Source organism: Moschus berezovskii, chromosome 26 (assembly GCF_049115385.1).
Source record: "Moschus berezovskii isolate FMDL1 chromosome 26, NW_MosBer_1.0, whole genome shotgun sequence".
Taxonomy (NCBI): Eukaryota; Metazoa; Chordata; class Mammalia; order Artiodactyla; family Moschidae; genus Moschus; species Moschus berezovskii.
Window position 1 is genome coordinate 21,558,592 of NC_142485.1, and position 21,236 is coordinate 21,579,827.

The window sequence follows — 21,236 nt, forward strand, 5'->3', positions numbered from 1 at the left end:
CAATCTTACAACTTTCAGCGTTTGGCATGGAGGTTTAATATTGGCATCAGATAGTATCTAAGAGCTAATTTATAACTTTTCAAAATTACAAGATGCTGTAAAAGCACTTAGTAAATCGCAAGGCATGATGCAAATGCTAATTATTATTGTAATTATTTTTGTACATGAAATCATTTTCAACCCACGCTGATCCTGAATCTCCAAATTTCTGTAGTGTGCATCCTCTTTCCCATCACCTTTGACAACTGAATTATACAAAGGGTGAGGATTAAATTAGTGTAGTTGTGCTCATGAGTTACAACTAATACTAGTACTACTGCTTATGAGTAACTTATGTGTCCTAAATTTACTGTTTTCAGAGTGCTCATGCCCTTGAGTCACTCCAAACTGAGAACCTGCTCCTTGGTAGATACCTCTTTGCTTTATCACTGGGCTGGGCATAGATGAGAAGTCAGTAAGTACCAACTGCTGAGGCATGTAGATCTCTGTGCCTGTGGAAAATAATCCCAAGGGAATATTCTCCATAAAAATCTCAAAAAATTTGACTGCCTACTGCTGCTGCTGCTGCTGCTAAGTCACTTCAGTCGTGTCCGACTCTGTGTGACCCCATAGACGGCAGCCCACCAGGCTCCCCCATCCCTGGGATTCTCCAGGCAAGAACACTGGAGTGGGTTGCCATTTCCTTCTCCAATGTGTGAAAGTGAAAAGTGAAAGTGAAGTCGCTCAGTCGTGTCCGACCCTTAGCGATCCCACGGACTGCAGCCTACCAGGCTCCTCAATCCATGGGATTTTCTAGGCAAGAGTACTGGAGTGGCTTGCCATTGCCTTCTCCGGACTGCCTACTACCTACTACCTGGTTCCATTGCCAAAGAATTGATGCTTTCGAACTGTGGTGCTGGAGAAGACTCTTGAGAGTCCCTTGGACTGCAAGGAGATCCAACCAGTCCATTCTAAAGGAGATCAGTCCTGGGTGTTCATTGGAAGGACTGATGCTAAAGCTGAAACTGCAATACTTTGGCCACCTCATGCGACGAGTTGACTCACTGGAAAAGACTCTGATGCTGGGAGGGATTGGGGGCAGAAGGTGAAGGGGACGACAGAGAATGAGATGGCTAGATGGCATCACCGACTCGATGGACGTGAGTTTGAGTGAACTCCAGGAGTTGGTGATGGACAGGGAGGCCTGGCGTGCTGTGATTCATGGGATCGCAAAGAGCTGGCCATGACTGAGCGACTGAACTGAACTGAACTGACCCAAAGTCTGTGTGTGTGTCCTTCAAAGAAGCCTGGGCACTTTGAACCAAGTTTACTTGTTTACTGGTCAGAGGGAACAGAACAGGTCTACACGGACACCTTCTGCAGAGGAGCAGCATGAAGCAATCGTAGCATAAGCAGGGACCACACCCTGTGCTAGGCATGAGGAAGCTGAAGATAATGGGACCCTGGCTCTGTCTTGAAGGAGGGAAAAAAATCACACTAACTCACAAATGATTTCAAAATAGTGTGATTAGTTCTATGACTGAAGCATGTGCCAAGGAGCACCAAGAAGGGAAAGGTAGCCTGGATTCCTCACTCCTGTTAGGCGTGGACTTCATCTAAATTTCTAGAACTATGACAAGAGTCAGGGACATACAGACATTTCTAGCACAGATATCAACAACTGACAGCCTGAGTCATGCAAAGAGACTGACTACAGAGGCCCAAAGCTCTTCTCTACCCTAACACAGAAAGAAAGGGGGAGCGAAAGAGGGGAAATAGTATTTACTGAGTACCTATGATGTGTCACAGGCTCTCCTAGCACTGGCTATAGACCCACGTATGTAGACCACTACTATCAGTGTTACTTTGTCCTCTTTATTGACGAGGAAGCTGAAGCACAGAGAGAACTGTTTGGAGAAAGGTCAGACAGTAGTTGGCAGATCCAGGATTCACACCCAGTGCTATCTGCGTCCAAAACTCATTAGTCTCCCAATCAATTTTAATGGTCAGAAACAAATAAAAGTGATGATACTGATTCATTAAAACTATCTAGGTTCAGCTGATGCTAAGTTATGGATCAAAACTCCATAATCTTATCCAAGAAAAACCACCACTGGACCCACTGTGTGGAGGAAGAAGCCAGAGTTTTAGATGTCTGAGGTGATGCCACCTATGGAACATCAAGGTCAATCAGTCAACAGAACCAAGAGCTAGTCAACACGTACTGTTAAATGATGGAGCACTCGGCTCAGATCTCAAAAGTGTTCCCAAATGACTCTCCTTCTTTTGCAGCACTCTCTTTCCAGGACAATACTCCTAGTTTTGATACATTGCTTCTTAGAAAACTCTTCTTATGCTAAGTACAGGTTTCATTAGGTAGAATGACCTAAACTATCTGAATGATTTTTATGTGTTTTTTTTTAAAAGAAAATTACCAACATAAAGGTTGCTTTTTTTCTTTTTTGGCTGCACTGCATGGCATACGATATCTTAGTTTCCTTCCCAGGAATGGAACCTGTGCTCCCTACAGTGAAGTGAGGATTCCTAACCACTGGACCGCCAGGGAATTCCCATAATGTAACTTTTACTGACAGACTACTGGAGAGGACAGACACAGCTAAATGTTTTCAAGCACGGTGGGCTTTAATTACTGATTTTACCATAGCCCAAAGTAGAGCTGGCAACTTGGTCCCTCATTTCTAAAAACTCATTAAATCCAAATTTCATTGTGAGGACATTTCAAGTCCTATGGAGAAATTTGGCCACATACCATGGGTATGGTGCAAACAACATTCTAATACACAACCAATTTAAAATTATATTTTTATTTCTGTTTTCTATCTGCACTTATTGGCCATCAGAAATGTTCCACAACAAAAAAGTGCCTTTCAGAATTTATTGTTTATGAAATAACTCCTCAAGTTATATTTCTACAAATTTGAGATAATCCAAGTCTCCTGTAATTGTGAGAGGTGAATACAGTATGTGATAATTAGTGTTGGTCTCAGCTTAGCAGATGGGAGGAGTGGGAATACAAGAAGTCATCTGGTGTTTTTCAAGACCCTGCTGGGAATTGTAAGAGCACTGAAAACAGCAACATCATGCCCTGATTGCTTTTCAGCTCCTGCCTTTTATGATAATGGACTAGTTTCAGCCATTGGTGGAGCTGCCCTCTGACCTGAGAAAGCTTTGCAAACTTGTCTAGATCCCTGGAGAGCAGGGATTCTAGTCAGTATACCAAGTTAGAGATTCTGCCTTATGTATGTCTCTAGTATTTTCCATCTAAGCAAATCATCCCACTTTGGTAATGTATTACAGATTTTATCTAATTTATAAACGTCATCTTCTTATTGCAAATAAATCGTTTAATTTCATAGTGTTTCTAGGTCTATGTGCTTTGATCTAACAGCAGGGACACCTTCTTGTCTGAGCCAGTGTAACATAAATCTGCTTTGGTCTTATGGCTACTCTCATTTGCTGATGCAACTCACTTAAGCCTTTTAGGACTACTCAAAGTTGGCTCAGAAGGAAAAGAATCTTCCTGCCGATGCACGAGACATGGGTTCGATTCCTGGGTTGGGAAGATCCCCTGGAGAAGGGAATGGCTACCCACTCCAGTGTTCTCCCCTGGAGAATTCCATGGAGAGAAGAGCCTGGCGGGCTATATTCCATGGGGTCAAAATGAGCTGGACACAACTGAATGACTAACACTTTCAAAGTTCTGGTAGATTCTTTCAAAATAATGTCAATGATGGGAAATGGAATGTTTATTAACTAAGAATCACTACCATGCATGGACCTAGGTCTTTGGTGCAGGAAGGAAATTATTAAAACTGCATTTGGTTAAGCCCTGTGAGTGAGACAGCCCCTGCAATAGGACAGCAGGTTTAGTGAATGACAGTGTCTGCCCTGGCAAAATAAGTCTGTCTCCAGGGCTGTTACTTCACAAAGGAGTTCCCTTCCATTAGGTAGGTATCCAAAAGCCCATGTCAAGGAGAATTCATAGTCTAAAGCTTCTGTAACTCCGAAGAATGTGTAAATAGTTTCTGTTTACTCCAGTGAATAACATCTAACACGGAGATTACATGCTGCTACATGCTGCCAACGACTGCTTCGTTTTGAATTTTATTTATTTAATATGATCATCTTTACTACATTTACTACTTTTTACATTTACTACTACATTTGGTTCAAGTGGCAATTTTATTTCTTAATTTGCTTCTACATTTGGAACGCTAAGGGGCTTCCCTAGTGGCTCAGAGGGTAAAGAATCTGCCTGCAATGTGGGAGACCCAACTTCGATCCTGGGTTCGATTCCTGGGTTGGGAAGGTCCCTTGGAGAAGGGAATGGCAATCCACTTCAGTATTCTTGCCTGGAGAATTCCATGGACAGAGGAGCCTGGCAGGCTATACAGTCCATGGGGTCGCAAGAGTTGGACACAACTGAGCTATTAACATTTTGGAACACTAAAGATTACACTGAATTTGGTTGAGCATCTCTTTTGTGATAAACTTGAATGTTTTCAAAGGGCTCAAGTCAAGGTCGTGTACACTGTTAGGTATCTATGTATGCTTGATGAACCAATAGACCATAATGACCATATTCTTGGTGATCTTTGACCTGGCAGACAGGACTCTCCTCAGAAGGGGAAGAAAATCTTAGAATCTATATCTATGTATATATAGCCCTTTAAATATTTCTACTTTTGTCAAATGTGCAAAGCAAATAAGTATAGTGATTTATTACCTAATTTACAAATAAATGTATATATTGGGGTTCTATGCTAAGACAGTTTTACTGATGGGAGTTAATGATCAAAGAAGTTAAGAGGCTTTCTCTGCAACTAATGATATATACCAAAATTTTACTCTGAACTTGTTTGGGGCATAGTGTTGAATAAATATAAAAGAGGAAAGGGTGTAATAGAACAGGAAATGAATATAATAAGAGAGAAAAAGACTTCCTTTTCTTCTTGATTGATGCAACAATTTTTTATTTCCTTTTCCACTATGGAATCTCATGCTTTCTGAAACAAAGTTCACCTGGGCTAAGAGAAGTCATGCCTGTGAAAAAGGAAACTGCTATAGCATGTTTATGTTACCCCAAATTTTGATGGTATTAGGAGGTAGAGCTTTTAGAAGGTGATGGGGTCATGAGAGTGAAGCCCTTATGAATGGGATTCAGTTCAGTTCAGTTCAGTTCAGTCGCTCAGTCATGTCTGACTCTTGGCGACCCCATGAATCACAGCATACCAGGCCTCCCTGTCCATCACCAACTCCCAGAGTTCACTCAAACCCACCTCCAACAAGTCGGTGATGCCATCCAGCCATCCCATTCTCTGTCATCCCTCTCTCCTCCTGCCCCCAATCCCTCCCAGCCTCAGAGTCTTTTCCAGTGAGTCAACTCTTCGCTTGAGGTGGCCAAAGTATTACAGTTTCAGCTTTAGCATCAGTCCTTCCAATGAACACCCAGGACTGATCTCCTTTAGGACGGACTGGTTGGATCTCCTTGCAGTCCAAGGGACTCTCAAGAGTCTTCTCCAGCATCACAGTTCAAAAGCATCAATTCTTTGGCAGTCAGCTTTCTTCACAGTCCAACTCTTACATCCATACATGACCACTGGAAAAACCATAGCATTGACTAGACGGACCTTGGTTGACAAAGTAATGTCTCTGCTTTTTAATATGCTACCTACGTTGGTCATTACTTTCCTTCCAAGGAGTAAGCGTCTTTTAATTTCATGGCTGTAGTCATCATCTGCAGTGATTCTGGAGCCCAAAAAATAAAGTCTGACACTGTTTCCACAGTTTCCCCATCTATTTCCCATGAAGTGATGGGACCAGATGCCATGATCTTTGTTTTCTGAATGTTGAGCTTCAAGCCAACTTTTTCACTTTCCTCTTTCACTTTCATCAAGAGGCTCTTTAGTTCCTCTTCACTTTCTGCCATAAGGGTGGTGTCATCTGCATATCTCAGGTTGTTATTGATATTTCTCCCGGCTATCTTGATTCCAGCTTTTTCTTCTTCCAGCCCAGCGTTCCTCATGATGTACTCTGCATGTAAGTTAAATAAGCAGGGTGACAATATACAACCTTGACGTACTCCTTTTCCTATTTGGAACCAGTCTGTTGTTCCATGTCCAGTTCTAACTGTTGCTTCCTGACCTGCATATAGGCTTCTCAAGAGGCAGGTCAGGTGGTCTGGTATTCCCATCTCTTTCAGAATTTTCCACAGTTTGCTGTGATCCACACAGTCAAAGGGTTTGACATAGTCAATGAAGCAGAAATAGATGTTTCTCTGGAACTCTCTTGCTTTTTCCATGATCCAGTGGATGTTGGCAATTTGATCTCTGGTTCCTCTGCCTTTTCTAAAACCAGCTTGAACATCTGGAAGTTCATGGTTCATGTATTGCCGAAGCCTGGCTTGGAGAATTTTGAGCATGACTTTACTAGCGTGTGAGATGAATGCAACTGTGCACTAATTGTGGGATTAGTGCCCTTAAAAAAGACCCCAAAGAGCTCCTCTGCCATTTCTACAATGTGAGGGTTCAGCAAGAAGATAGTGTCTATGAACCAGGAATTCAGCCCTCAGACACTGAATCAGCTAGCACCTTGATCTTAGACTTGCTACCCTCCAGACTGTAAGAAATAAATTTCTGTTGTTTGTAAGCCACTCAGTCTATGGTATTCCGTTAAAGCAGCCAAAACAGACTAAGACAGAAACAGGCTTTATTTCAGGCCTGCTTCTTGACAGCTTTGTGACTTTGAGACAGCATTTTCACAACTGCTAAAGATGGGATTGACTAGATCACTAATTCTGGCCCAGAGGGGAAGATGGAAATGGCGAATATCAGAATCATACAGGATGGGGACTCTCCTATTGAAGTGAAACAAAAAGGTAAAATAATTCTACTGAGGGCTAGATGGCCTCATTCCCTTTCTGAAAAATACCTCAACAGAATCTTAACTATTAATAAATTAATGGACCATTTTTAATCCTTTCCTCAAGCTATTTTCAAGTGGCTTTGAATATATTTCTTTGGAATTGTTCATTTATTTTGTTTTACTCCTGTCTCAATTATTTCTTCCTCATTTTCTGTAGATGACTCATTTTCTATACTACCATTTTTGGCAAAGAGATAATAAAAAATGATAGTGAATGGGAAGAGAAAGTAATGGTGCTCCCAGAATCTTTTAATATAATAATTTCAAATTTTATTTTATGTTATGATTTCAGAAAGTTAAAATATTTTAAATTTCTATAGAAAAATATACATGGATACCTCACCAATACTAAGGCTAAAGAAAATAATGCATATATAATTTATATTTTCCTATAAATATAAATTTTCTTTCTTATAAAATAATAGGCTATCTAATGGTAAAAAAAAATAAATTATAGGTACAGTAAAATCTTTAGAAGGAACTGATCTCCTTTTCCTTAGTCTTCATTTTCTTTTAATTTTAAATTCTTCCTTTTATTCTTTTAGTTTCCTATCCTTTATTCTTCACAATATAAAATTTCAGTATTTTATTAATTAAAGGAGTCTCATGGATGGAGGAGCCTGGTAGGCTGCAGTCCGTGGGGTCGCTAAGGGTCGGACATGACTGAGTGACTTCACTTTCACTTTTCACTTTCACACATTGGAGAGGGAAATGGCAACCCACTCCAGTGTTCTTGCCTGGAGAATCCCAGGGAAGGGGGAGCCTGGTGGGCTTCCGTCTATGGGGTCACACAGAGTCGGACACGACTGAAGTGACTTAGCAGCAGCAGCATTATGATGCAGAATTATAGTCATGTAATTTCTCTGCTTACTCAGGTTTAAAGTTTATTATGACTACTATGGATTGCTTTTAAATTGTATTTATTTCAATTTATACCAGCTATTTTATGGATAATCTTATTGAGATCTGGATCAAAAAGAAAGAACCTCTCACCGATCCTGAATTATAAGGCTTCCTTCTGAAAAATAAATAATATATTAAAACTGTTTATTTTACCTTTATGTATGTCCACTGCCACAAGTCTCAGTAAGGAGTGTCAGGTTATCCTTTGGATTATAACAATTAACAATAACCTCAAATAACATACTACACTAATAATAAATCAAAAGAAATTCTGGATGATAGCTGAATGGTATACTCAAGCATATACACTCAGCAATAATTTCAAAGTCAGACCAAATAGGAATCCAAATATTTGTCTATGTTAATGTAACCTATTGATTACACCCTTCCAATAAATGTTTTATATTGTGATAAGAAAGCGACTGAACTGAACTGAAGACCCGAAACAGTGCCAATAATAAAAGGCTGGGATGGTTTTATGAAAAAACTCTTTTACAGATTGACTTAGCTTCTGTCCATGAAGGGATCCTGCTCTTTCTCTTCTCTCTCTCTCTCATACACACACACACAAATACAAAACAGTGTTTTTCAGAAAATGTAAAATAGGTAATGTAGGACTGTAATCTCTAAAAGGTCAAAAAAACAAATAGATGATCTATACTGTTGCCCCAACTTACTGCCTGGGAGAAGTTTCTGGGTCACAGAATAGAAATAGGAAAGCCACACACAACCTGACAGTCTTCAGGTGAAAGAGATAAGAGTTTGTGGGGACTGAAGCAGGGCAGAAGGAGCGGCATGTAGAGTGAGCTTAGGAGATCTGCAGAGGGGTCTCCCCAAACGTTTGACTGAATACTAATTGGCACAGGTGTAAGAAGGAACTCTCCAAAGCCAGGGAAAGAGGTACTGGAGGTCAGTAGGCAGATAACTTCCTGGAGCTCACAAAGTGAAAGTAAAAGTCGTTCAGTTGTGTCTGACGCTTTGCAACTGTAGATAGAGCCCATAGATTTCTCCAGGCCAGAATACTGGAGTGGGTAGCGTTTCCCTTCTCCAGGAGATCTTCCCAACCCAGGGATCAAACCCATGTCTCCCACACTGCAGGCAAATTCTTTACCAGCTGAGCCACAAGGGAAGCCCCTTTCACTTTCACTGAAGCCTAGGATTATTTACTTCTGTTCCCACCAGCTGGCATGAGGAGTCCTCAGGTAATCTCGGGCACTGGATGCAATCCCCAAAAGAGTTATCTGTCAGTAGGGGCACTAATGGAGAAGGAAATGGCAACCCACTCCAGTGTTCTCGCCTGGAGAATCCCAGGGACAGGGAAGCCTGGTGGGCTGCTGTCTATGGGGTCGCACAGAGTCAGACACGACTGAAGTGACTTAGCAGCAGCAGCAGGAGGGGGACTAAATTAGTGTCAGAAAAATGCCTGCTGTTGACCTGCCAGCAGAAGAAAGGAAATAATAAAGATAAGACAGAAGTCATAGAAATTGAAAATGGACAAATGATAGAGAAGATCAAATCTATTTCTTTGAAAATAATCAATAAAATTGATTAACATCTATCTGGGTTAACTAGAAGTAAAAGTTAAGTTTAATGAGGTCACAAGATTCAAGGTCAATATATAATAATCAGTTGTATTTCCATATACTAACAATTAATGATTGTAATTAAAATAAATGCCACTTATGATTAAAAAATACAAACTACTTAGAGACAGACTTAACAAATATGTAGACGAAAACATATACATTAAATGCTATAATAAACTGCTAAGAGAAATTAATGACCTAAATAAATAGAGACATATACCATGTTCATGGATTTGAAAACTCAAAATTGTTAGGGTTTTCCCCATAATAATCTCCCCTTAATAATACACAGATTCAACACGGAAACAATGAAAATTCCATGAGGTTTTCTAAGAAAAACTTGACAAGTTGATTCTAAAATGTATTTGAAAATACAAACGACTAATATGAACCTAAAAGACTTTTTAAAAAAAGAGCAATTTTTAGATGATTTACACTACCTGATTTCAAGATTTACTATAAATCTTCAGTAATCAGTTCAAGGAAGGATGATACTGATTTAAGGATAGACATATAGACCAACAGAACAAAATAAAACTTCCCAAAATAGGTCCATACTTACTACACATTCAGCTGATTTTTGATAAAGATGCCAAGGTAAGCCAGTGGGGTAGGACAATTATGTTCAAATATTGCTGGGATAACTGGTTAATCATATGGGAAAAATGAATCTCCACACTTACCTCACACTTTAAGCATTAAGTCTAAATGGACCATGAACCAGAAACCTAAATGTAAAACTCTAAGATTCATAGGAGAAATTTTGTGACTTTAAGTTAAGCAAAGCTTTCCTAGGCCTTGATAAACATGAATCATAAAAAAAGGAAAGAGAGAGAACAAAATAGACCAAAAACCTCTGTTCTTTTAAAAGGACTGTGAAGAAGAGAAAAAGACAAGCTACTGGCTGGGAAGAAATATTTGTAAAGCATATATCATAAACAACTTTCTTTTACAATGTATGAAGAATTTTATGATTCAATAACACAAAGGCAAATAACCAGGCTTTAACAATGGGGCAAAAAATCTTCATAAAAGAAGACATATGAATGACCAGTATGTACAGTAAAATATGATTGGCCTCACTAGGGAAATGAAAATGAAAAGCATATTGAAATACCACTACTTACTAATATTAAAAAGACGAACAATACCAAGAACTATTTTGGAGAGGATGTGAGGCAACTGGAATTCTTATACATTGCTGGTGGGAATGTAGAATGGGCAGACAGTTGTCCGGAAGTGAGCACAGAAATAGAGGAAGCATTTAGAAACATCTAAATCAGTCCTGAATATTCATTGGAAGGACTGATGCTGAGGCTGAAGCTCCAATACTATGACCACCTGATGTGAAGAGCTGACTCATTAGAAAAGACCAGGATGCCAGAAAGATTGACGGCAGGAGAAGGGGACGACAGAGGATGAGATGGTTGGATGGCATCACCGATTCAATGGACATGAGTTTGAGTGAGCTCTGGGAGACGGTGAAGGGCAAGGAAGCCTGGTGTGTTGCAGTCCATGGGGTTGCAAAGAGTCGGACATGACCGAGCGACTGAATAACAACCAAAAAATAGTGTTGAGTGGGCTTCCCAGGTGTCTCAGTGGTAAAGAATCTGCCTGCCAAGCAGGAGACGTGGGTTCAATCCCTAGGTCAGGAAGATGCCATGGAGAAGGAAATGGCAGCCCACTCCAGTATTCTTGCCTGAGAAATCCCATGGACAGAGGAGCCTGGTGGGCTACGTTCTATGGGGTCGTAAAAGAGTCAGATACAAGTCAGCAACTGAACAGCACAGCATAGTATAATAGTTTGACAGAGTAATCGTATGTCTGTTGAATCCAATGATAACACACTTTGCCTTCTATTTTTTTTCTGTTTTCCCCTCAATTTTATTTTTCCAGTGCTCTCTTTTTCATTTTAAAATGGTATATGTCCAGAAGAGATTTAAAAAATTGGTCACCATAAATAGTTTGGGAAACCCTGCTCTAAATGTATGTATAATATACCTAGAGAAAATAACTGCTTGAGTATTTCAAGGGGTGGTAATTTAGCTTCCTTGTATCTACATGGAAAGGGGTTCCCTGGTGGCTCAATGGTAAAGAATCTGCGTGCCAATGCAGGAGGCATAAAAGACTTGGGTTTGATTCCTGGGTCAGGAAGATTCCCTGGAGAAGGAAATGGCAACCCACTTCAGTACTCTTGCCTGGGAAATCCCGAGGACAGAAAGCCTAGTTGGCTACTGGTCAGTTCAGTTCAGTTCAGTCACTCAGTCGTGTCCGACTCTCCGCGACCCCATGAATCACAGCACGCCAGGTCTCCCTGTCCATCACCAACTCCCAGAGTTCACTCAAACTCATGTCCACAGAGTCGGTGATGCCATCCAGCCATCTCATTCTCTGTCGTCCCCTTCTCCTCCCGCCCCCAACGTTTCCCAGCATCAGAGTCTTTTCCAGTGAGTCAACTCCTCGCATGAGGTGGCCAAAGTATTGCAGTTTCAGCTTTAGCATCAGTCCTTCCAATGAACACCCAGGATTGATCAGGGGATGGCAAAAGAGTGGGACACGACTTAGCAATTAAACTTTAGACAACAACAACAATCTACACGGAGAAAAAAGGTAAAACACTGTTTCAAAAGTGTTTAATTAGCCTCTAAATTAAACAACTTTCATTATTTGCACATTTCTTGCTATTTGTTATTTACAAATAAAGTAACATCAGTTCAGTTCAGTTCAGTCGCTCAGTCATGTCCGACTCTTTGCAACCCCATGAATCACAGCACTCCAGGCCTCCCTGTCCATCACCAACTCCCGGAGTTCACTCAAATTCATGTCCATAGTTGGTGATGCCATCCAGCCATCTCATTCTCTGTCGTCCCCTTCTGCTCCTGCCCCCAATCCTTCCCAGCATCAGAGTCTTTTCCAGTGAGTCAGCAATAATATCTTAAGTTGGAAATTGAAAAAAAAAAAAAATGAAAGGACATAGAAGTATTTTTTTGCCTTTGGAATTTCATGCACATTAAGAGGTTCATTTCTGCCACCAAGACTATAGATTATTGGTAATACAGGCACATCTAAACCTGGAATATTTAAAGAAAAGCAAAGGATAGATGGTGGCAGGAAAAAGACCAGGCAATTGTGTCATTTAAGTGTAAAATATAATTGTTTTAAAACAAACCTCCTTTTATCTAGCTAGTTTTTAAGAAATGGTTAGCATTTTGTAGGAGGATGATTTGCTCTAAAATCTTTATTGGTGTTGTTCAGTCACTCAGTCGTGTCCGACTCTTAGCAATCCTGTGGACTGTAACTCACCAGGCTCCTCTGTCCATGGGATTTACCAGGCAAGAATACTGGAGTGGGGTGCCACTTCCTTCTCCAGGGGATCTTCTCAACCCAGGAATCGAACCTGCATCTCTTGCATTGGCAGGCAGATTCTTTACCACTGAGCCCCCAGGGAAGCCCCTAAAATCTTTAGAAACAGCTATTTTCTTCAGTGTAAAGACACTGTAAAGAAAGTTGAGCACTGAAGAATTGATGCTTTTGAACTGTGGTGCTGGAGAAGACTCTTGAGAGTCCCTTGGACTGCAAAGAGATCCAACCAGTCAACCCTAAAGGAAATAAGTCCTGAATATTCATTGGAAGGACTGATGCTAAAGCTGAAACTCCAATACTTTGGCCACCTGATGAGAAGAACCGACTAACTGGAAAAGACCCTGATGATGGGAAAGACTGAAGGTGGGAGGAGAAGGGGATGACAGAGGATGAGATGGTTGGATGGCATCGCCGATGTGATGGACGTGAATTTGCGTAGGCTCCTGGAGTTGGTGATGGACAGGGAAGCCTGGCATGCTGCAGTCCATGGGGTTGCTAAGAGTTGGACATGACTGAGCGACTGAACTGAACTGATTTTCTTTAGTTCCCTAAATTCATATGTTACCTCCTTTTTATGGTATCACTAGTTACTTGTTATCATGAGCATGGTTGAATTATAATAAAGCAGAACTCAACTTTTAAAAGTGTATCACCAAAATAAAAACATTACCCCAAATCTTCTGACTTTTCTCTAAACTCATCACTGAATTCCTTGTGATGTATACATATTAAAAGTCCTTGATCAGTGTTGACTATGGCTGTAATCTAATGGGTTTCTTGTACTGTAGTGCATCATTAAAAAAAAAAAGCTTCTGCCTCCTTTTTCCAAACTACTTAATAAAGAGTTAAGAATGAGGATGTCTAGATTTTTGCAGCTGGAGTAATACCACTGATTAATTTGAAAAGATTTACTATTCTTAGTGAAAACTAAAATCACTCTCTAAGGCCTGCTGGAGTCTGGACTCATCCCATTTTTTCCTATCTTCTCTCCTTCCAAACACAAACTCTGTGCTCCAGCTGGCCAGGCCACACCATTGCATCACCGTGCCTTGTGCGTTCCCACGAAGCCTAACTTTGCCAACACCACTTTCCTTGCCTAGAAATGTGTCAGATCTTCCATTCCAGTTTTCACAGCTTTCTGTTTCCCCAGATTTTCTCTGCATCGTTCCAGCCCAGGTGTCCTCTCTCAGATAAAAGTCTAGAGTCTCTTGACTATCTCACCACTTAGTCATTGCTATGGATCTTGCCCAGCAGGCTGGAGGTATTCTCAAGGGATGTGTCCTCAAGGTCTGGAATAAGGAAACTCTGTGCTGCCTCAACAGAAGAGGCAGGAAAAGAAGCACGTACTGACACCCCTCATTCCCAGACCTCTCCTCCAACCCCGATCTCTGGTGCTGAGCTTTATAGTGGGCGGGAGGAGAGTGAAAGAGGATAAGGATGGGCTGACATTTGGCTGGACTTGGATTAACGTGGAATAGGGATAATAGGTACCATTGAGGGGAAGCTAAAGACTGTGGACTTACTAAAGAACTATAATATTTACATCAGTTGTCAGCAATATATGGCAGTGATTTTTCAGTGTCACTTGGGCTGTTTCTAGAATTCTATAAATTATGTATAAACTACTTACGTCATTCCTTCATTTCCCTCTCTGAACATGACTCCTGAGATTTATTCCTTTTCCCTAATTCATCGAGTCTTTCTGCCATCTGACTGTCCAGAATCACCAATGCACAGGTTACTCCTTCATCTCCAAACACCCTCCATCTCACAGAGGGTGAAATTTCTGAAATGTGGTGCTTGATAATCCTTGCTGGGCCATTCCAAGTTGAAGATTAGCCCTAGGAGAGGACGAGGTAGGTGTGGAGAAATTTATATCTAAAACAAGAACCTGGTCCAGATAAACATCTCCTTATTGAATGTGATGGGCTTTCCCAATGGCTCAGCAGGTAAAGAATCTGCCTGCAATAAAGGAGACACAGGAGACACAGGTTCTGTCCCTATGTCGGGAAGATCCCCTAGTGGAAGGCATGGCAACCCATTCCAGTATTCTCTCTGGGAAAACCCTGCAGACAGAGGAGCCTGGCAGGCTACAATCCAGGGGCTGCAGCGTCGGACACGACTGAAGTGACTGAGCAGGCTGAATGTGAGAGGGGGAACAACCAGGACCCCCAGCTCTTCACTGCAGAGTCTCTGTTCTTTTTTTCTCCTCCTGTCATGTCTGCGTCTGGAGTTATTTCCGCTGCTTTAAAATGCTGTTATTTTAATTTGATTAGGCAGTGAGTATGCTGGATAATATGTGAAACTATAGGACACAATAGGACAACTCTGATGACTTTGCTTGTTTCAACCAAATTTTCATATGTATCATTTCTCTCACCTTGACCATAAGCTCTCTGAGGCTAGTATCTTAAATAGTTTTATAACCACAGTACACTATTTGGTAAAAATAGATATTCAGAAATGTTTCTGGTTACATTTATGATAAAATATGACCTTTCTCAAGTCTTTCAGTGTCAGGATAATTTTTCTTAAGCCTTAGGCTTTTGTTATGCTGTACAAACTTTGAACTTATAATGAAATTTATGTGCATGTGGAAGAATAAATGTGAAATTTTCACTGACATTAAGCAATGATCCTTAAACTTTAGTACCGGTAAAAATTCCCTGGAGAGCATGGAACAGTTAAGATTCTTGGGTCTAAGATATTCTAATTAAGGAAGCATGAAGGAATATAGGAACCTGGGTTTTAAAACAAATATTTTAGAAAACTCCAGATGTACAAGCTGGATTTAAAAAAGGCAGAGGAACCAAAGATAAAATTGCCAACATCCACTGGATCACAGTAAAGGCAAGAGAATTCCAGAAAAAAAACATCTATTTATGCTTCAGTGACTATGCTAAAGCCTTTGACTGTGTGAATCACAACAAACTGTGGAAAACTCTTAAAGAGATGGGAACACCAGACCACCTTACCTGCCTCCTGAGAAATCTGTATGTGGGACAAGACGCAACAGTTAGAACCAAACATGGAACAACAGACTGGTTCCAAATTGGGAAAGGAGTACGTCAAGGCTGTATACTGTCACCCTGCTTATTTAACTTATATGCAGAATATATCATGCGAAATGCCAGGCTGGATGAAGCACAAACTGGAATCAAGATTGCCGGGAGAAATATCAATAACCTCAGATATGCAGCTGACACCACCCTTATGGCAGAAAGCAAAGAGGAACTAAAGAGCCTTTTGATGAAGGTAAAAGAGGACAGTGAAAAAACCAGGCGTAAAAGTAAGTGAAGATCATGGCATCCAGTCCCACCACTTCATGGCAAATAGGGAAAATGGAAACAGTGAGAGACTTTTATTTTCTTGGGCTCCAAAATCACTGTGGATGGTGACATGAAATTAAAAGACGATTGCTCCTTGTAAGAAAAGCTATAACAAACCTAGAGAGCATACTGAGAAGCCGAAATATTACTTTGTTGACAAAGGTCCATCTAATCAAAGCTACGGTTTTTCCAGTAGCCAGGTATGGATGTGAGAGTTGGACCACAAAGAAGGCTGAGTGCTGAAAAATTGATGTTTTTGAACTGTGGTGTTGGAGAAGACTCTTGAGAGTCCCTTGGAAGGAGATCAAACCAGTCAATCCTAAAGGAAATTAACCCTGCATATTTATTGACAGGATGAATGAAATCAGTCTGAATTCAGACTGATGCTGAAGCTGACGCTCCAGTAGTCTGGCAACCTGATGCGAAGAGTTGACTCATTGGAGAAGACCCTGAAGCTGGGAAAGATTGAAGGCAGGAGGAGAAGGGGATGACAGAGGATGAGATGGCTGGATGATATCACCAGCTTGATGGACATGAGTTTGAGCAAGCTCCAGCAGTTGGTGATGGACAGATAAGCCTGGAGTGTGGCAGTCTGTGGGGTTGCAAAGAGTTGGACACAACTGAGCAACTGAACAACACCTATTCTAGAAAATGTTGAAGCATACTTCAACATCTTGCATTAAGAGTATGCTTTTATTTTCAATTAAAAATGCCATTTTTCTTTCAAGCAGAAAATAATTAAATCTTCTTTATGTGCAAGGCATTCAAAGATAAATTAGACATCGGTTTGATTATGTAACATGAAAAAGTGTCTTAAAAATCATAACAAAAGGCATAAAAAGATAAACAGTGTATGAGAAGTTTAAATATAATATTGAGAGATCTGGTAAAAAGGGCTGCTTTCAGAGTAGTGGCGATCTTGGAAGCTTTCAAAGAAGAGGTGTATAAAGCAATTTGGAGAGGGCATGAAAGGAAATTTTAGGAAAAGGTAACAGGAGTAGTGAAGACTCTGAAGTAGAAAGAGCAGGATGTGGAGAGAATACGCACTCCTGTGATGGAGTCTCAGGGGCAGCTGGAAATAAGGTGGGCAGTTTGGCTCACTGGGGCTGGACATTATGCAGACACATCTTTATTTGGATGAGACTTCTAAGAGAAAGTGTAAGGACAGACAAGAAAAGAAAATCCAAACATCAATGCCATGTAACTCATTTAACATTTAGGAGGGGGCTCAGTGAGGCAAAGATTCAATCATAAATATTATTTGTTAATTACATTAAATAAGATATTAATGAGTTCTATGATATGAATAATATAACTTTATTTCTATGTACTTTATGATATTAACATCTATGATTTAAGGCAAACAAAGTTAAGACTCTCAAATTGGAAGATTAATACGAATATTCAATCTAGTAAAATAAAAATCAAAGTACTGTCTATCTAATGCATTTCTAAAATATAATTCCATATAATTGACTGGGTACTTTATATATATACATATTTTTTTTACCATCTATATCACTTACGTGGACACTTAAATATAAACCAAGCTAAATTCTAGAGAATCACAAAAGTGTTATAAAGTATTCCTTTGCTCTCCTTCCTCTTAAAAACAAAACAAAACAAAAATTCGAAACCCCTAAAGGTTAAATAACTTCACTAAAGAAAACAGAAAGGAGATAAGCTGAAGTCATGGGAAATGGTAGAGAAAGAGCAAGAGGCTGGAAACCTACCACAGATGGAGCAAAGATTTTCCAGATGTGGAATTCTTCTTATGGATCTGTGCTGTTGGCCTGGCTCACTTAAGTTCTACCAGGAAAGAAAATGCAACCATGGCTTCCTTCTATCTGTAATCTAACTAAACCTCTTTTGCTGAAATTTTATATTTTGTTCCCTCTAGGAAAAAGTCTTGCTATCTTTGATCTGCTGTATTTTTTAAAAACCGGCTTCCATTCCAGATGGGAGTGTTTTTGAAACACCCGAAATTATTTGTCTGTGTGTCAGAATAGGTCTGTTGCGAAAGTCATTTCTAACATCTCTTTGTCACAGCGCTTGTGTCTACATCACAGAGGGCCAGGGAGCTGCCTGCATGTGAGGATGGTGGGGGTCACTGCTCTGTTTATGTTCTGCTGTCAGGGACCATCTGGGAGCAGGGCTCCTGATTAGCTGCAGAGTGATGAGTGCCATCTTAGAGTCAGGGTCACACGTTAGAGCAAGATAACTTGCTTTTTTTAAAGGCTCCCAAATTTGGTACTCAAAAATATTACAAAACAATGCAAGTTTCATGCTGTAATAAATAAGCTGCTGTTCTGACTTACCAAAAATCACAAATTTAGAAAACCCTTATATCCCCCACCTGGCTAAGCTGGGTTTTACACAGATGAAAGCTACCATTTTCATGACTGCAGCTAGAATTCAATCATTGGTGGTCTCAGAGGGGAAAAAAAAATCATAGAAATGCCTCCATATCCCACAAACATAGGTGACTTTTTAAGATTAAAAAAATACTGTCATAAAATACAGGTAAGTTTAATAGAATTCAGATATTTTTCCTTTTAAGAGACACCTTATTTTAAAAAATGTATCAAATGTCTCATTCCCTGATTATTTGCTTGTATGGGTCCCTCTTTTGGTTTTACACTGTTAACTCTTATTATTTAATATCTGACATATATTAATCATATCCAGTGGAATAAGGGAATGTGAATATAGACTATAAAAATATGAAATTGTTGAGGTCAACAGTACTTGACTCAAATGAATTACAATGCAAATTAAAAACTGAATGGTATGGTCAGGATGACATTAAGTGATTTTAAAAGGAGATGATTTATTTGGTCAAAGGGGAAAAGACAATCAACCCATGAATCTCATAAACACAAGATATGATGGTTGAAGGTGACTGAAAATGGAGAAACACGTTCTATAGGTTAAATGGTAATTATGAAGTAGTGATAGAGTTCTGTAGCCTAAAATGGCAGTGTAACTGAAAATTGTAATTTTATTGAACATTCACTATATATGCAGTTCTTGCTAGATGTTTTAAAGTAAAATAAATCATAAACAGGAGACCAAAAATATTCCATGGTTCTTCACAGTTGCTGCATGTTACATATTTTGAACATGTATATGTTCATATAATACATATACATGAAGCAGAAAATAGTGTTATAAGACAGGTAAAATAGATAATGGATATTTTTGATACTAATTATATTCAGTAGGTATTTGGAGAAGGATGTCTAATCATCTGAATTCAAAAACTGATTCATGTTGATGATATTGTTCAGTTGCTAAGTTGTGTCCGACTCTTTGCGACCCCATGAACTGCACCATGCCAGGCTTCCCTGTCCTTCATTGTCTCCTGGAGTTTGCTCAAACTCATGTCCATTGCGCCAGTGATGTCATCCAACCATCTCATCATCTGTTGTCCCCTTTTCCCGCCCTCAATCTTTCTCAGCATCAAGGTCTTTTCTAATGAGTCAGTGCTTCACATTAGGTGGCCAAAACATTGGAGTTTCAGCTTCAGCATCAGTCCTTCCAATGAATATTCAGGGTTGATTTCCTTTAGGATTGACTGGTTTGATCTCCTTGCTGTCCAACTAAAAGCCTGAGATGTGAGGACACAGAGATACCCTGCAGATGAGGGGTGGGGACCTCCTGAGAGTTGGAACTGATAGAAGCAGTTTCCATCTTTTTCTCTAGTTTGCATCATCTCTACTCTTCTTTTTTAGGTCAATTGCCCTTTTACCCTGCTCCTCTCTGCACAATCATGTTTCCTCTGTGACTCCACCTAACAGTGGAGTCCAAAGCACCTGTTACAGGTTGACTGAGTTTCTCTGGCTCATAGTATGAAGAAGGAGAGAGAAGGAAGAGAAGGAGGAGAAGAAGTGAAAGAGAGAGAGAAACAGATCGTCCACTGGTTACTCAATGTATTCTCTGGCCTTGAGTCACGTGTGTCTCTCACCCCAGCCACCTGCCCCCAGTCCAACGGACTTTGGCCATGGGTTAGGATGCGGGGAGGGAGGTCACAGTGTACATAGGCTGCCACTTCCCGGGGCAGAAGATAAGACGAGCAGTGACATCTGTCTGATTCAAAGGAAGAGCTCATCCAACAATAGAGGAACTGAGGTTTTGGGCAAAAAAATAGCACTCAGGCAAATCCTTGAAGGAAGTGTATGATTTGGAGAGAAAAAAAACAGAAGAGTGTTTTGGGAATAGTAAACTTCAGGAGCAAAGGCATAAGGAGAGAAATAAGTAGACCACATAAATTATATGAACTATTAGAGTTTTACTAATTTCGGTCATACTTTCATTAGAAGACTCGGGGGTGGGAGACGTGGTGCTGTTAGGCAGTACAAGGTGGAGGGAGCATCAGCTTTGGAGCAGCAGAGAGTCAAGTTCTGTGAGCTTAGGCTGCGCTAAGGATGATGTTGAGGAAGCGTCTCTTCCAGAGACCACGCAGTAGGCGCAGTGAATAAAAGCTGTGGATAACTCATTTAGTAGAGTATCTTTCTTTTGAAAACATGAAGCAAGTCTGAAGGAGAGAAATGAAGTAATCACAATCAATGGCTAAGACAAGACAGTCACTTTTGCCTAAAGAAGAAGGGATGCTACTGCTAAGTCACTTCAGTCGTGTCCGACTCTGTGTGACCCCATAGACGGCAGCCCACCAGGCTCCCCCATCCCTGGGATTCTCCAGGCAAGAACACTGGAGTGGGTTGCCATTTCCTTCTCCAATGTGTGAAAGTGAAAAGTGAAAGTGAAGTCGCTCAGTCATGTCCGACCCTTAGCGACCCCACGGACTGCAGCCTACCAGGCCCCTCCATCCATGGGAGTTTCTAGGCAAGAGTACTGGAGTGGGTTGCCACTGCCTTCTCCAAAAGAAGAAGGGATAAAAGTTAACAAATGTGGTGTGTGCAATATATTTTATGATCAATGAGTTGAAACATTTTTACACTAAAAGTATGTTAAATGAGCTCCTTTAAATGTGGTATATTCAAGCAATGCAACATTAACTTAGTACTACCAAGAAACAAGCTATTATATTATGAAAAGACATGGAGGAACCTTACATGCATAGTTGTAAGTGAAAGAAGCCAATGTGAAAAGCCTACATGTTGTACCACTG

At 40.4% G+C, this 21,236-nt stretch overlaps 1 protein-coding gene across 2 annotated transcripts in view; it reads right to left on the reverse strand.

The window, feature by feature from the left end:
* The window catches only part of DLC1 (DLC1 Rho GTPase activating protein), a 441,468-nt gene that overhangs the window by 184,946 nt on the left and 235,286 nt on the right, over window positions 1–21,236 (reverse strand). The gene's annotated exons all lie outside the window — the stretch shown is intronic.